Below are 18,544 nucleotides of genomic sequence, written 5' to 3'. Positions count from 1 at the left end.
AAACAGGTCTTTCTTATCCAAATATATGTAAACACAATAACCAACAGATTTAACATTACATAAAGCGGAAGCTTGTAAATCTGGCTGTATAAATTTGTCCATTTGTTTTTCTCCCATAGGCAGAGAATGAGTGTTCAAAAATTGTAGGAACCTAACCAGGTGTGGCCCATTAAAAGCCTTATGTCAAATTTATGACAGGCTCATCTCACCTTTGAACGTGGAAACAGCCACACAGCTTCTCATGTTCCCTCAAGAGGATGAGTTCATTCATCTATCAGGTAGTCAGTGAAAAGCATCTTGGCAGATTTAGCTATACAGGTGTTTTAAGACAAGTTGATAGATTCAAGTTCATAAAAAAGACAAATGGGGAGGGAATTATTTCCTCACAAAAATACTTTGCAACTGCAAAAGAGCTCATAGCAGGGTGTGCCTTGAGTTGTCAACTCCTCTGCTGGATTTCAAATGTAACTAAATGTTCATAAATCCCATTTTTTAAAAAGATTATTTTTTTTTGAAGTATAGTTGATTTACAATGTTGTGTTAATTTCTGCTGTACAGAAAAGTGATTCAGTTATACATATATATATTCTTTTTCATATTCTTTTCCATTATGGTTTATCACAGAATATTGAATATAGTTCCCTGTGCTATACAGTAGGACCTTGTTGTTTATCCATTCTATATATGATAGTTTGCATCTGCTAATCCCAAACTCCCAATCCCTCCCTCCCCTACCCCTCCTCCTTGGCAACCACAGGTCTGTTCTCTATGTCTCTCAGTCTGTTTCTGTTTCGTAGATAAGTTCATTTGTGTCATATTTTAGATTCCACATATAAGTGATACCATATGGTAATTGTCCTTCTCTTTCTGACTTACTTCACTTAGTATAATAATCTCCAGGCCCATCCACGTTGCTGCAAATGGCATTATTTCATTTTTTTATGGCTGAGTAGTATTCCACTGTATAGATGCACCACATCTTCTTTATCCATTCATCTGTCGATGAACATTTAGGTTGTTTCCATGTCTTGGCTATTGTGAATAGTGCTGCTATGAACATAGGGGAATATGTATCTTTTTTAATTATAGTTTTGTCCAGATATATGTCCAGTTCTGGATTGCTGGATCATACGGCAACTCTAGTTTTAGTTTTTTGAGGAACCTCCATACTGTTTTCCATAGCAGCTGCACCAATTTACATTCTCACCAACAGTGTAAGATGGTTCCCTTTCCTCCACACCCTCTCCAGCATTTGTTATTTGTAGATATTTTAATGATGGCTGTTCTGACCGGTGTGAGGTGATACCTCATTGCAGTTTTGCATAAATCCATTTTTAATAACTTTTCAGAAGTAGCAATATTATTCAAAGGGAAATGTTCCTATAGTTTAAAACTTTTCACCCTTCCAACCCTCTAATCCTACGCAAGTGTTTCTTGCATCCTTCTGTATTCTGTAACACGGAATAGTTTGCATGGATAGATATAATAAACTGAATATGTTCAATTCCTCAGGGCATAAGACCCCTCTGCAAACTTGAAATTGTGTTAGGAATGTAGGCAAACCTCGGCTCTTCACAATTATAGTGAATGGAATCAAGTGAATAATGAAATCCATAAATAATCCCTGGCTGTCCAGATCCTTGAGAGCCAAATATGAAACATTCTGTAAAGATTTTTCCACTGGTGCTAACAAGTGGGGGAGGAGGCTGATTAAAGCCTGGCGCCTTCTCTCGCTGACCTCTGTCTGCTGACAGAAGTAACAGTCAGGCAAATGGTCAGAGGGAGGACAGCACGAGGTCTGGGGGCGGAGACACTCGGCAGACCACATAATTAGCTCCAAAGTAACAGAGAGAAGACCATAAACAAGGCAGGGGCAAGCCAGAGGGGATTTTATCTCCATTTAACGGTGATTTTGTCCATGTCCAGTGGATGCTGAGGCTGAGTGCTCGGCCTTGGACCTCTCCCAAGCCTCTCCAGAAAGGCCATCAGCATCAGGCAGCCCCCTGTCTCCCTGGCTCCCCAAAGCTGCAAAGACTCAGTGAAACCACTGTGCTGTCCTGGAAAGGAGGGCAGGCCCATGTTCAAGCCTGACTTAGTAGCTGAGTTTGAGCTTGGCTGTACTTCTTTCCTGCCCCATAGATGAGGCCCCAATACTTGTCTTCCTGGCTGCTTTGCAGAACCAGTGGGCTAGAACTGTGATTAAATGGGATCGTTTCTGTGGCTACATGTTAAGTCTGTCAAATGCTCTATTCATGTAAGATTTTTTTTCGGGAGGGTTTAGAAAATGAGACGGCATTGCAAGTCATGTCAAAGGGACTGGGTGTCTTCCCACAAGCTTCCAATAGGGTCCAATCCTTTTGTTCTGTCTCACCTTCTCTACCTACTTCCAAGAGCTCTGACAGCCTGAAGGGGAGTGTGGTGTTTGTAGCCAGCACTGAAAAGAAAAGGGGAAAACCTCTGCTATGTAGCTGAACTGCTGGGAGAATTCTTTTTAAAATATGATTCTGTCTTCTATGATCAAATTCAATGCCACCTAGCCAGAGCCTCCCGGGTGATGCAGTAGCAGTCAATCTCCGTGCACAGAATTCACATATAAAGTCAAACTCTTTGCAATAGATATTATTTTCTCCCAAAGATCATATACATGCAAAAAACTGTAGACACTGAAAATAAATAAAATAGATGATTCCCAGTGGTCTTAGGGTTATACTTGAAACTTCTCCATGTAATTGATAACACTATTTCAGTATTGATTTGAGATCCAATTTGGGGAATCAATTTTGGGAATACAGATTGAAAAACTTAGCTTGTCCATTTGACTTTCAAAAACAGGATTGTACCATGATTCCTAGCTGTCAACTATCCCATTATGATGTTTTAGAGTAATTGCTTATTGCTACATTGTTCTTGATTTTTTAGCCAGGCTAAAGCCCTGTGCAAAGATCAAATTGTTTTACTCTGTTCCTTAATGATAGTAGACAGAATCTGATTATTTGTTGATTTATATGTTATTCATTCAACAAACACCTGTGCAAATCTATTGCCTACACTGGGGAAACAACTGAAAGCCCCTTGGAGGTTACATGGTTCTGTGATAATTTATAGTACGTAAGTGATCCCCTGTACTCAGAGGTCTACAATTCCTTGGATTTTGAATATCTATTAGGTTTGAGCCAACATTCACTTCTCCCTCCAAAAATGACTCTTTACCAAGTCCCATGAGATATGAAGTCATTTGTAAAGATGTTAGGATGGAGAAGTCTAGGCGACATGAGACTTCCTGCTAAGAAACGGTATTGATTCTCTGCATTTTATACCGTACGGGACTAGTTTGCAAGGCAGCAAAAGGTGGAGGATGTTGACTCCCCAGATGAGATGAAGGGATTGAGTGGCTGCTAGGAGAAGAGAAGCTGCGATTTCTCCAATTAGAAATGAATTCAGATTAACAAGATCCTTTATTAGACTGCAAATGTCCTCATGACATATTGAACTCATCATCATTTATACCTTAGTGTAAATATTCTAAAATAATAGCTTCAATTATATGTATTTGTTAATAATCACTTTTACTTCACTTACCCTGGGCTGGGTGGGCTAAATGATAATAATAATTTACCATCCTAAATGATAATAGTAAATGATGGGCTATGATACTATACTGTAAAGCCTATGTTTTCAATAATATATGTCTACCATGTAGATTCTGATCTATTGTCAATTTCCCCCTCGGATCAGGCATGGACACTTCTGGTAATTCTCCTGGGCATGTCTTGATCTCATTTGTACGAAGGCCAGTAGGCTGCTTTCACCACCTCCATCTAATAATGCCTTTTAAGCTTCCAGAGTTGCATCAATGAAATAAGTGTTTATTCTGCACTGGGAATTTCAGTTTCTAAATAAACATTGTAGTAGGTCATTGTTTCTGAATAAGATGTTTGAAAGATGATTTTGATAGGCTGCAACGAGAGACGTTCTGTATCTTTCTAAAGTTAATAATAATGCTATTGTTTATATATATGACATTTTCTTCTTTGAGAAAAGTGTTTTCCAATAATTTATTAGTTTCACTCAACTGAAAGCATTTGCCCTTTGAGCTCCATGGTTCTTACTGTAGGCATGTTCTTCTATTTCCCAGTAATAACTGGTGTTATGTCAGAATCTTTCTGTTTTAATTGATATAATTCTTTGACCCAAGGAAGCTAGAAGCCATGTACAAACACACTGCTTTTTAAAAGCCCATCAAGCAATGGCCATTACCTGCCATTTACACATGTAGACACTGCAATTTACAAATGTTTATAGGAGAATCACTGGAGAATTCCCTCCCTTTAAAGTCATGTGCAAATACATGGTAGATCTGGGAATTAAAGTGTTCTAGCCATATTAATGTCTTTTTAAAAAGATACAGAGATGGTGAGATGGGGAAAGTGAGTGGAGACTAGAGGGGAGAGAAATAGTCTAATGGAATTCTTCCAGATTAAACCAGTACATTGAAAATTCCCTCAATCTCACTGCATGCCTATCTGAACTTGCAGGATAATTGAGGTTAAGTGCAAATTTTAGAGAACAAAGGCTCCTCCACCTGTGACAGTTTATTCTGCAAAAGGCTGGTACGTCCTTTTGTCCACAAATCCAGAGACTCAGAGGCAGTTAAATTTATGGAAGTTTAGCTGATTAAGAATAGAGGTTCTGGAATCAGAGTGCCTGGGTTCAAACCTTGGGCAAATACCAAGTGGGACCGTGGACCTATGGAATCCTCCATTTCCACTGACACTTTGTCATGTCATCAGGAGCACTTTTGATTTGTTTCTAAAACAAACCCTAGGGGCTTCCCTGGTGGCGCAGTGGTTGAGAGTCCGCCTGCCGATGCAGGGGACGCGGGTTCGTGCCCCGGTCCGGGAAGATCCCACATGCCGCGGAGCGGCTGGGCTCGTGAGCCATGGCCGCTGAGCCTGCGCGTCCGGAGCCTGTGCTCCGCAACGGGAGAGGCCACAACAGTGGGAGGCCCGCGTACCACAAACAAAAATAAAAAATAAAACAAACCGCAGGCACACTACATTTGAATCTTAGGGATCCCATATTCATTCCAATATTCTGGTCACACACACAAAAGGTTTTCCATCTGTCAATCACTTTCTTGTTCTTTATCTAAAGAAAAGGTCAATGTCTCCACTTGGGAATGTACTTTAAGACCACATATAAATGCTGCCAAACAGACAGCCCCACCCCCACCCGTTGGCTTTGAAATGACCCAGAGCCCGATCCGCCCCTCCACCTCTGCCCACCCATCAAAACGCCTGGAGTCCCCAGTGCAGAACACTAAGAGAGGCCTTCTTATAGGTTACTGAGCATTTTCTTCCATTCTAGGGATGTAGAGTGTATAAAAGCACTACACTCAGTGAAGGTATACATCTTCCTTTCTCCTTCTGCATCCTTCTCCCAACCCACTGCTCATGACCAAACTTTGCCTTCAGTGACCCTACCGTTATAGGAGATGGATGTAGTCTTAGCATCCAAATGCATTCCTTCTCATCCTTTATAGATAGGGATTATGCCTAGTTAAATCAGCACTATTAATGCTACTCTACGGGCACAGCATGTCTTGACCTGGTTACCCAATGACCATAGATAACAAGATGTTGACTTCCCTGGTGGTCCAGTGGTTAAGACTCTGGGCTCCCAATGCAGGGGGCAGGGGTTCAATCCCTGGTTGGGGAACTAAGATCCCGCGTGCCATGCAGCATGGCCAAAAGAAAAAAAAATAAGCTAATGTGATAACAAGATGTCTATAGGAAAACTTCCTCCAAATGCTGAACACCTTACAAACCAACCTGAGGGATGAAAATTTCCTCTAGACTAAAAAGATGCTGTGTTTATGTGTTTAGCCTCAAAGGTGCTGTGTTTATCTGGAACTGTTGCTTAAATTTCCAGTGAGGTCAGCAGCCTGACTTGCCTTTGAGGTGGACGGTCCCAGTCATGGATGAAGAACAAGCCACCACTCTGTCTCTCAACAGCTGTGACATAGAACTGTCCATTTGCTCCAGCCTGACCTGGACCTGGGGGAACCCTGGGCAGGTGAATCATTCGGCCTTCCTTGGAATCAACTTTCATTACATATTTCTTCAACATATATTCAAGATAAAGGTTGAGCATCACTTATGGGAGGAGGGTCAGACAGGAAGGCCACAGGTAGTATTGTCCTAATTTGTATTCCCAGTCACAAACTAAAAGCCCTGCAATTAACTGAATCTACCTTCTTTAGAAGGTACTTTATGACCGACCACTTAAGTGTTTCAAGTAGCTTACAAGAGGCCAGATAGTGGGATGAATTCTCGGCAGTCAGCCCTTGTGTATGGCTGGCCCTCACTCCTGGTCTTGGGTAGGGACCCTCTCCTTGCTCCTTTGGATGACTGTCGAGCCCTCTGCCGGGGACAACAGACTCGTATTCTATTTCCCTGAGGGTAGTAAAGAGGCGAAATCAAAGAGACTGTAATTAGCTATTGATTTCTTTCTTACCAAAATTCTATTTAAAAAACAAGGTCTTTTAAACTTAAATCAGTCCTCAGAACAACCCATGAAAAACTGAAAGCACAAGAAGAGTACCCAGAATTTTCAATGGCTCCATTCCAGGTGCTGTTAGGCTGTTTCCAACTACAATAAAGAGCTCCTGCCGTGAAATTTAAAGAAATAAAAGCCTAGGGCAGTGATTCTCAAACTTTAGCTTGCGTCAGAATCAGAGTATTTGTTCAAACACAGATTGATGGGCTCTGTTCACAGTTTTCGGTTCAGCAAGTCTGGGATAGAATCTGAGAAGTGGCGTTTATAACACGTTCCCAGGAGATGCCTCGCAACACTATGCATTTTCTCTGCCTCCTTTTCCTATTTTAATATTCTCTGCCTCCTTTTGATATTTGTCCTCCCTTTTAGAATGTAAGTTTCTCGAGGGAAGGAACTGAGTCTGTCTTGTTCATTACAATAACCCTAGTTCCTTACACAGGGTCTCAAGTATTTGTTGACTGAATAAATACCATGATATTTATGACTTTGCTGTTTGCATCCATCTTTCTCAAAATCCTCCCTGTCTTAATAAGAATGGTAGTTATAATAACAAGGGCCAGTGTTCATTAAAACGTACTAGAGGGCTTCCCTGGTGGCGCAGTGGTTGAGAGTCTGCCTGCCGATGCAGGGGACGCGGGTTTGTGCCCCGGTCCGGGAAAATCCCGCGTACCGCGGAGCGGCTGGGCCCGTGAGCCATGGCCGCTGGGCCTGCGCGTCCGGAGCCTGTGCTCTGCAACGGGAGAGGCCGCAACCGTGAGAGGCCCGCGTACCGCAAAAATAAATAAATAAATAAATAAATACTAGAAACTGTGCCAGGTGTTGACACACATAATCTCATTTAATGATCACAACAATCTTCTGAAGATTTCGTATTGTTCTTCTCTATTTTACAGTTGAAGAAACTGAGCTATAGAGAGATTAAGTAATTTGAGACAGGTTATATTACTAGTAAATTTCAGACCCAAGATTTAACCACGAAGTCTGACTCCCGGTTCCTAACTGTAGTACGATTGTACTTTCCTTCTACCTCTCTGTAAAAATCACTATTGCTATTCACGACCTACCCTTGTCTACTTCTCTACCTTTTCCTTCACCTCACACCCAGTGGCCCAGACTTACCGTGTTGTTTTACCATGCACCTTCTACTTTTAATGGCTTTCCCTCTTTATGGGTCTGGAAAATACCCACCCATATTTCAGGCCTCAATTCAAGGATCTACAAAGGCTTTTCTGACTGCCCTCCACCCAACCACAGTAGATAGACTTGCTCACTCCCTCATTTAAGCCTCCTTGTGGCCTATTCATCTGTAATATTTTATTGCTTTTTTTGCACTATTGTGGTCTGTCCTAGAATATGAGTGCCTCAAGGTCAAGGACTGCATCTTAACTGGTTTTGGTATCTTCAGAACTCAATATAGACCTTCATAGTGGGCATTAATAAATATTACATAAAAGTTCCTTATTCTCATAATATTTATCATTATTGTATAATATAAAAACATCTATTTCTGATACATAACCTCTCATCATACTCATATGTATCCTTTTTAGCATTTAAACATTTTAATCTCTATTGTTTTCATTTCCAGAAGTTCTATGCAATTCTTTCAAAAACTACATGGTCTCAAATTTATTATGTTCAAACTTGGGTAGCTAGTTTTCATTTGTTTTCATGCCTTCCTTGACTCTCCTTCACGATGATTCATTTCCTCATGCCGGTTTGCAATTTTTTAATTTGTGAGCTCATCTTCTGCAGGGCCTGTTTTTCCCAGGAGGTCTTGATCGCTCTGAACGTGGGAGAAAAGAATAAAGCATTTCTGAGTCCTTTCAGACGTGTTGTCACCAGGGCTTTCAAGTCATTCAGTAGTCCAGAATCAGCTTCTGATGCTAACGTCATGGTTTACATTGTCTGCACCAGCCTAGTAGAATGAATGCAGACCACATCTACGTTTCACACAACTCACATGTGGCTTTACATTTCTCATAAGCAGCTCTTCCCCTTTTACCCCCAAAGCCTTGGACAAATAATAAGCTTGATTTCTGTTTTTCTGAGCTGGTAGGAATGGTTTTTCTAGATCTCTTTCAACAAGCAAGGCAGCTTTTAAGACTCCAGGCTCTATGCGTGGAGTTCTTTTTCAGCACACCACCCCCCCAGACCTCACAAAGATCCAAAGCCACGTCTTGGGTCCCCAACCTTTGGAATCTAGAGACGTATCTGATCTGAAACCCACTTGGACAAGTGGTGTCAGCTGCTACTTACTGCTCTGGTTTTGGTTTCTCTCAATTTCTGCCACAGCATTTCCATTTCATTTTTTGAGCTTAGCTCTGTACTGAATAATTGGTGGAAAAATATTTTTCCAGCACTTGAACTTGCATTCTTGCCTTCTTGATCTACCGTTTTATTGAAAGTCCCGGTTTAGATTTTTAGAACACATTCATATGCTTTCTCATGTGATCCACGAATAACTCTTAAGAAAGACTAGCCGGGTGGTAGGCCCTCTTACACTAGGCAACTCTGTAGATTGAAATAGTGTAAGAGACTTACCTAAGTGCTCACGAGGAATAAGGTGCCTTGCCAGTTTGAAAAACTCAAGGCTTCTAGTTTTAACCTGATGCTGTTCAAACTGAGACCCAAAAATTCAATCAATATCCAGTGAGGGCAAAGGTGGCCTTTTGGTAGGTGGTCCTAAAAATCCACCAACTTGCTTTTTCATGGGCTCTAGACCTTGGTTTATTCCCCCGGAACTCACCTTGCTCCACACCTCTCTCCTGCATCTTCGTCGTTTCTCCTGAGTATTTTGATGAATATCTACCATTCTCAAATACACTAAGTGATCTTTGCCACTCAGCTATCTTCTGAGCTGTCTCTCAAACCTCATGAATTTACCCAAAGCCTTCTATGACCACAGGAATCACTCTCCCTTACTCAATCACAGTGGGGAGGTTCACTTTCACCCTATATTTTTCTGCATCAACTTCATCCTTTTGCACACACACATCATTGCTCCATCCAGTGAAGAAGGAAATTAGGAAGATAGGTCACATTTAATCTGCAAAAGAATGATTTTAAGACCTGTGGGTCTACTGAAGAATTACGTGCCCATCATAGAAATCATGCACCTTTTCCTTCTTTGTTGACAGTATTATTATACTCTAGGCTTCCAAGGGGTGAAAACAGTCTTCAAATGCAGCGTGCTCTGAGGTGCCTGGGTCCCATGAAAAAATAACAAATCCCATATATGGAAGACAGTCAGGTTGTCCACTTGGAATTGGCCCCTTCCAATACAAATAGCTCAGGGGCCGGAGGTACCCTAAAAAAGCAGGAGTGAGGGTCGGTACCTTAAATCAGAGAATTCACTTTGGCTCACCTCCCTCCCTCTACTTCATGTCTTTTCTCTAGCTGAATTCTCTTGGTTCCTTAAATGTTTGGTTTTGCATCTTGGTTTTTTTGTTGTTGTTGTTTGTTTTGTTTTGTTTCATTTAGACTTGTTTAGGTTAGTGAGTTGCTTCCAGCTGTTTTCCTTGGTCCTGACTACCATCCCTTTGGGAACACATTCTAGAAATTTCTCACCATCTTGAAAACCTCAAGTGACAATACGAAACATTCTGTTAGCTGGACCATAAAGGGCCTCAACCCCCTGTTCCACACAAGAAGGGAGATCAAACCCTTTTGATCTTTGAGCACCAATGGAATACCAACAGAACAGGTAGTGCAAATGTATACGTAAATCCTATACCAAACATTTTATTACATATTCTGAATCAACTAAGAGCAAATGTCAGATCTGCACACTAGACTGAGAAATTCTGCCACCTCAAAAACCTCCTAAAGCCAATAAAAAGTCCTACTAGCTTCAAATTTCATTACAAGCACAGGAAAAAGAAAATATTTACGAATGGAAATCAGAAGGATAGGCATTCCTGAGTATTTGCTTCAAAGCGTCTTGTTGATCAGTCAGCCTTCACTGTCTCCTTACATTAGGTCAGTGTATGCAAGGGAAATCTATGTAGAAGCACTTGTTTTCCTGAAATTACTCATTGCTAGTAAAAGATGTTTTTGCCAAAATTTGATGTTTAAGGTTGTCCTCTTGTTGAAGATGACAGTTGTCACAGCATGACTGCCAGCAACAAGGGAGAGTTCATGCAAATAGTTTCATAGGACCATGGCTGAGATGTTTTTCATTAGTGTCACAGTGTGTTGGGTTAAATACATCCTCCTAGCATGTTATACCTTTACTGCCCCTTCACGGGCTGCTGTGCCAAAAAGAACGAAAGTGTCACCCAGGTGGAATCTGAAGAAATGTTAGGATAGGAAGCTATTTTTTTTTTTACCTTATTATCATCATTATTATCTTTACCAGCGCAAAGCACTCAAAAAGCTTAGATGAAGCAACTGACAATTCAACTGTTAACAATATACAGTGTTCGGGGGCAAAGGTGACCTAGATGTCCCTGTTGTCGTCATCTCCCCGATGATCTCATGTACGTATTTCCTTCAGACGGAAGGTGTTAAGGAAACCAGTTTGGGGCATAAGGTTGTTTTTCTTCTCCTTTGGCTCCTATCCAGAGTGATTTCCTTCTGATCATTGGACTCCTTTTGGGGATCTGTGGCTGTGGTCAGTTAATGCAAGTACCACAGAACCTGATACTTGAGTGGAGAGGGAGTTGGAGGTTGCAGAATATGACAGTCTCATCTAGCAGAAGGCTATTAGGTGCATCTACTGGGGGCCGTGAAGGATATGGCTGCTCCTGAAATCAAATGCTTTCTCTGGGATTTAACATTGCTTTATTCTGAGATGCTGCAGGGCTTCTGTGGTATTGGGCTTTGTTTGAAAATTCAAAGCATTGTCCAATGGCAAGCTTGGCTGAGCTAAAAAAAATAATCAATTAAAACCCCAAGTGCTTGAGACAGTCTCTGAAAGCAAGTCACAAATGTCCCTGGTTTGCATTTGGAAAAAAAAAAAAAAAAGAAGAGAGATTGAATGTTACTTTAGTATCAAGGACAGCTATCACCTTAATGGGGTGAATTCTTTCCACAAAGAAGCTAGAAGCAATGGAAAATGCTAAGGTCTAGCATTGTGTTAGCAGGATAAACTGAATAATGTAGTTGAAATATTTTATTGTGTAATTGGTTTGATTTTATTGCTTTTTATGGGCTGCAGAGATGTGGTGAGAAAGAAGCTGCCTTTCATCAGGTACTGTAGTCCCATCAGTTTTGTTAGTATTTCCACCCCTTGGACCCACTGATTTCCCAGAGAGGTTTTTCCCAAGTGTCACATGTTTTGTTCTTACTTATGCATTGGAGAGATCATCCTCATCTTGCTGTCTCATTTACCACTGCACCAGATTTACCAATATCTGGAAATAACATTACCCACCCAGCACAGTCATATTTCTGTGCTCTGCTCTGGATGTGAATGGTCAGAAATATTCTTCCTGGTAAATTTCTTCAGGAAATAAACATGGAATATGTCACCTTTGCCCAGAGGTTAAAGAGAGGGATACCTTTGAATCAAGCCCTGCTGCCGCCATAAGAGGTAAGGATGCTCTGATACCCTGGAAGGATGACAGCCTTTGCTTGGAGCAGGAAATGTGGCCCCAGGGCTCCAGAAAGCAGGGCCTCACAGCACACTCTGCACAGTCCAGTTCTGTTACCTCCCAAGGCAGAGAGAAAAGCCAACAACAATAATAATTGCTGACATTTATTGAGTGCTTAGGCATGGTAAGTGCTTTATGTATATTAACCCATCTAATCCTCACAACATCCTGTCTCTAGATGAAGCAACCAAGGCATAGAGAAGTTTAGACATGTGTCTAAGGCTACAGAGCTGGCAACAGCAGAACGAGAATTGGTTCCAAGCAGTATGCTTCATGTTCCCGACTCTTCAAATCTGATCGAATCTGCATTGAATGTCATCATCCCTGATGCAGAACACACAGCTGCTTAAAAGAAAGAGGGTCGTAAATTGAGCTGGTATTTTGAAGACACACACCAAGTCCTAGATCCTGTGACAAACAGCCGTGCCTTAAAAAAAAAAAAAAAAAAGGATAAAAATCCTGATCCCTAAGAGCAGCTGTCTGACAGAGCAAGTCAGGTGCGATAAAATAATATTGTCATGACTGATGGTGGTGGTGGTGGTGTGTGTGTGTGTGTGTGTGTGTGTGTGTGTGTGTTTAAAAGAGAAAGGCGTGGTCCAGTTCCTGTCAGATTTGTTTTCCAGTAGAGTCCTGGCCTTTCCTCCACAATGGGCCCTGAAGTAGCAGATGACAGTTGACATTTCAATCAGTTTGATACTCACGGGACACCTCCCCTGCCTTCTCTCCCTTCATTTGCATACTTGTTTGCATATATCTTCATAAGGGATGGACACGTGCCTCTTCCTTAGACCCAGTTATTGTTTTGATTCCTGTTGATTCTCTTACCATCCTTTAGCCCCTTTCTTTCAAAGCACTTGTGTCCTTCTTGTCACCTCAGCCCACCTCTTGCTGGTTGTTGCTTCTAGAGAGCATTCCAATCACTATCAGAAAACCTTTTTCTGAATACTTGAGCCCAGACTTCAGGTCCTGAGGTGTCTAGGTACCAGGTTCAGTGTCTCTGCCATTGAGGTACTGAGTTGCATCAGCCCCAATCACCTGATGAGGATGAGTCGCCTGAAGGTGGAAGAGGATGAGACAAAGTTCGGGTGAGGAGTCCTAGGAAGAGAAAAACTGAGGTCTCAGACTGGGGAGAAGAATGTGTTGGAGTCATGGTCACCAAATGACCTAGGACACTCAGAGGAGATTCTCTCAGTGGAGGTGATCGGGGTGATGGAAAGTTCCTGCTGGTGAGAGAATTCCCAATGTGTTCTCTTCCTTGATAACAATACACCCCAAAGGGCCAGTCTGACCTCTTTGACTTCACAAGGGGTCCCAGGACCTGTAAAAAGAAGGAGGAAGCCAATACTACTGAGGAAGCAGGACTGACTTCATAATTGTGGTGCCTGGTACAAAATGAAAATGCAGGTCCCTTGTTACAAAGTTATTAAGAATTTCAAGATGGTGATGACAAAGCATGAAATACAGCAAGGGGCCCTTCTAGGTACAGGACCCTGCACAACTTCACAACTCACACGCCCATGAAGATGGCCCTACTGGGGGATTCCTATGAAAGAAGACAGGGTCTCTTTCTGCTGGAGAGCTGTTTATTTCACAATTAATAATTGAGGTTTGGCCAGTGGGCCCAGTAAAGGTGAAGACGTGATGATGATAGAAATGCTGTTGGAGAACTTGAGGAAAAATATAATTTTTACAAGCAACTGTCAGGCACACACAAAAAATCTGCGATAAAGTCATTTGAGCAGTTAATAATCTCGCCAGCTGCAGAAAGCTATCATCTCTGTCTGCGTGTGTATTTGGAGATAACTCCAAATTGAAAGGTCGTACCCTTGAGGCCACTGAGTTAAATTCAAAGGTAGTGGAAAAAAGTGAAAAGAAGAAAGGCATAATTTTGAGAGAGTAGATGAAAAAGAAGGAGTTGCTTGAGAGGTGAAATGAGACAGTGTGCATGTATCTGTATCATGTGCATGTGGGTTTTGTGGGAGAGGAAGGAAGAGAACGGAGAAATGTGAAAAATGCAGATGTATAAGCAAATGGAAAATTAGTGTAGGTTAAGGAATCAAAACAAACATTTCATTACAGATCACATTCTTAGGAAGAAAAATGGCTGATCAGTTGAGGGCATGGGTGGGGGTGGGCTAGAACTCTGATTAATCAGTTTGGAAATCCTTAAATTAGTAACTAATGAAAAACAAATTTGCTTTTTTCTCTCCTCATTAATTTGTATTATTTGAAGGAAATTACATTGACAGTAAACAGCAAAGAACCGAACATTTTGTTAAAACCGGAGATACAACTGTATCATTAAATAAATACACAGCAGTCCCTCTCCAATTAGTTACTGTTTATAAAGTGCACTGAGATTCCTGGATGAAGAGTGCTATGAAATTATATTCTATTACAGCACTGATTATTAATAAAATGACCACAAATGAAAAGGGTATACATCCTCCACAGGAATGCATGTAAGAGAAAACTACCATGTAAAGGAAAAAAAAAAAAAGATACAGATGATTGTTTCCTGTTGCAAAGGGTCTGAAAATCTCCTCCGGGAGAAAGACAAATGCATAGGCTAGTTCTGCAGGATGCATCTCTCTGGAGTGTGTTCTGGGGTCAGAGAGGGCCAAAAGGGGTCAGAGAGAACTGGTTAACAGCTGTTCTTCACGTTGGAATTTTTCTATCTCTTGCCCAGCCTGTGAATGAAACTGACAGGAATTCTAATAAGTGCACCAGGAGGACGGGAAGTCTTGTCAGTGACTCTGAGCTGCTGATAATTTGGGAAGGCTCAAAAGGGAAACTCCGGGGAGCTTCCCTTCCCTGGTGGCGCAGTGGTTGAGAGTCCGCCTGCCGATGCAGGGTACACGGGTTCGTGCCCCGATCCGGGAAGATCCTACGTGCCGCCGAGCAGCTGGGCCCGTGAGCCATGGCCGCCGAGCCTGCGCGTCTGGAGCCTGTGCTTCGCAACCGGAGAGGCCGCAGCGGTGAGAGGCCCGCGTACCACAAAAAACAACACCAACAACAATAACAACAAAAGGGAAACTCCTGTAGATTCCTGGAATCTGGGCTTTGAGATGCAAAAGGGAGGAGATATGGAGATATATGTATATGTATAGCTGATTCACTTTGTTATTAAGCAGAAACTAACACACCATTGTAAAGCAATTATATCCCAATAAAGATGTTAAAAAAAATAAAAAACAGAGTCCTAGTTCCTCCTCAAGGGATATATTTGAGTTGTTCTTTAGGAACTAAGACCCCACCAACCCATCCACCCACCCAGGTGGAGAATGGTGACTACATGCTGAGCACAAGCAGTAGACCTCAGGCTGCTTGGAACCAGAAGGTTGAGGATTGAGATTCCCCAAACAGTACCCTGTTACCTCACCACCAGTCCATCAGAAGAAAGTCATGCTCTCTGCAGCCCTCACCCCCAAATATTGCCTTTAAAAATGCTCTCCTTGAGGTGGGAGATAGATGGGCCCCAGGCTGCGCAGCTGGAGTTCATCCCCTAGGGACAGATACTCCAAAATAGCAGGAGAGATGAGAAGCTAAGCCCTGCCCAGATAAGAGATAAAAGACCACATATTCCTCATTCTCGAAGTCAAGGTGACCTTCCCAATAGACATGCACAGAAAGGCTCCTTGAAGGTCAAAAAGGGAGGGGGCCTCACAGCATAGTAAGTGAATCCAACACTAGAATCCATCTTGGCTAAGAGATGCGTGTGCACACATAGGAGGACCCTAAGATATACCAAATACAGACTCAGAACCAGGCAAAGCAAGATGATTGGCCAAAGGAAACCCGGAAAAAATGTCCCATAAAAGTGATTCAAAGTACCACGAGGGTGCGACTCTCTCTCTGAGTCCACCTGTGTGTCTATCCACATGTACTATTTGTCTCCTAATAAACACTTTATTTGCTTCACTACTTTCCATCTCTATGTGGAAATTCATTTCTACACAGCTGACAGGCCAAGACCTTGTCACTGGCCACTGGTGCATGGTGGCCTAGTGGCTAGGATTCAGCAATCTCACTGATGCAGCCTGACTTCGATCTCTGGCCAGGAACCAAAATCCTTCTTCAAGCCACTGCAGGCTGAAGCTCCCCTAGATCACCCTGAAAACACTTCTCTGACAACCATTGGAGAGTTCAGGTCTTTTGAGTTTGAGCTGCCCACACTCCTTGCTGGGTCCCCCACAATAAACACTGACTTTCCTTCACCACAACCTGATTTTAGTAATTTGTCTTTGCTGCGCAGCAGGCGACAGGACCCAAGTTCAGTTCGGTGACAGATCCTGCCTCCTTTCTTTCTAGCAGGTGTATCACCCATGACCACTCCCAATTAACCTCTGAATGCAACTTTCTACCTCCAAGTCTGTTTCGAGTGAATCCAGTCAAGGACAACCCTCAGGTGTATTTAATAATGAATACTGTATTCAAATGTTGACTATATGGATACTGTTAAATATTATTTCACTGCAAAACATTCACAAAATAGAAATGTCAAATAAATGTAAGTTGAAGTTCTAATATTTTCTTTCCAAACCTCAATGAACTGTCTTGTGCAACCTCTCCCCCTACCCTTACACATGTTACTGAACCAAGCTTGGGTTTACCCCCGCCCCCCACCCCCAGCCCCAATGTGCAGCAAAGCCAATCTACTGACGCCAGGTTGTGAAGAAAAGTATGGCATTTATTGGAGGCATCAAGTAAGGAACACAGGCAGGCTCAAAAGACCTGAACTCCTCAATGGCTTTCAGGGAAAGGTTTTTAAAGACAGTGTGAGGGAGAGGGTTGTGAGGTGTGTGATCAGCTCATGCTCAATTCCCTGATTGGCTGATGGTGATGTAACAGGGTGATATCACAGAGATCAACATTATCAATCCTCAGGCTCTAGCCAGTCTGGGGGTTATGTGTTCCTGGTCATCATAGAGTTAGCTTCCTCCACCTGGTGGGGGTTGTAGTACCTGCAAAACAACTTAGGAATGTGCATTTCACTTACCTTTACCTTTGAAACAGAACCGGGGGTCCTTGTGACTGATTTATTGTTTAAGTTATGGCTACTCTCTCCTGCTTGACTGTCCTATCTTTGTTTGCATTCTTTACTTCCCCAAACATTGACTACTAGGGCCTGTTCTTTGATCTACATGGAAGGCCCAGGAGGTCACAGTGTATTTCCATAGCCTTTTTTTCCAGTCAACAATAAGCAGGAACACAGAGGGGTCTGTCACCGGGAAGACCCCAACGTGGACGTGCTTGGTTTTGTACACACACACACACACACACACACACACACACACAGAAGAGACTATTCTTATTCAATAAATAAGTTTTATCTTAAGTGTCATGGAGAATGTAAATATGATCTTACAGTGTAGTTGGGAAGAAAAACAATGTACAAATAACCAATGTAAGGGACCGTGGAGGGAGGAATCTAGGAACACATGTAATAACATATAAGAGATAGAGACACCAAGTACCCTAGGTTCTATGTTGTAGTAATTTATAGGATTATGATGCTATCACCCAATATGAAGACATCAGGAAGGAATAATGCTGGATAAAAAGATGATGTTTTTGTTCTGACATTTTGACTTCAGGGAGATCATGTGACTTCTAGGTGGGAATATTTAATAGGTATACACATAGGGCTGGGGTCTAGAGGAAGGATAGGATAGAACTAGACATAGACATTTCAAAGCCATCTGAATAGCCCATCCTATTTGAATTCTTGAGAAGGGATGAGTCTCTTGGAGCGAGATTCACATAGAGCCAGAGTCTCAGAGAATGGAAGAGGGAGACAGAAGGATCTGAGGTGGGGAAGGGAGTGTTAGAAGTTGAGGAGGAAGAGACTCTTAGAAGTTCAGGAGGAAGAGACTCTGAAAACAAGTGCAAGAACACTGCTAAGGTGCGGAAAGCTGCAGAAAGCCCAGGAAGAATGAGCAGAAACCATCAGGTGGGTGACTAGGAACTTACAATAATCGTTAAGAGAACAATTTCAGATGATTTGGGAGGAGGAAGCTGAGAGGTGTGGTGAGGTGTAAACAGCTTTCTTTTTAAGTTTAGCTATGAAGAGAGCGAGAGAGAATGTGGTAAGAGGGAGGGACAGAGACACAGATAAAGGCATTTTCAAGATAGGAAGGACATGTACAAGGAAGACAGAGGAAATGAAAGTCCTAGAGAGAGAAAAAGTGGTGGGTAATTCAAGTAGGAGGCAAGGTTAGCCAGAGCATGGAGGAAGGAAGGGTGCCTTGAAGATGAGAATCTCCATCATCTGAGTCAACAGAAAATGAAGAACATGGGTAGAGGGGTGGGCACTGCAGACCTGCTCTGAGTTTTCCCAATTTTTGTTGGACTTGCACGAATTCCACTCTCTGGGGAAGAGAGCTTCT

This window comes from Tursiops truncatus, chromosome 12 (genome assembly GCF_011762595.2).
Source record: "Tursiops truncatus isolate mTurTru1 chromosome 12, mTurTru1.mat.Y, whole genome shotgun sequence".
NCBI lineage: Eukaryota > Metazoa > Chordata > Mammalia > Artiodactyla > Delphinidae > Tursiops > Tursiops truncatus.
Note: the sequence above shows the minus strand (reverse complement) of the source record.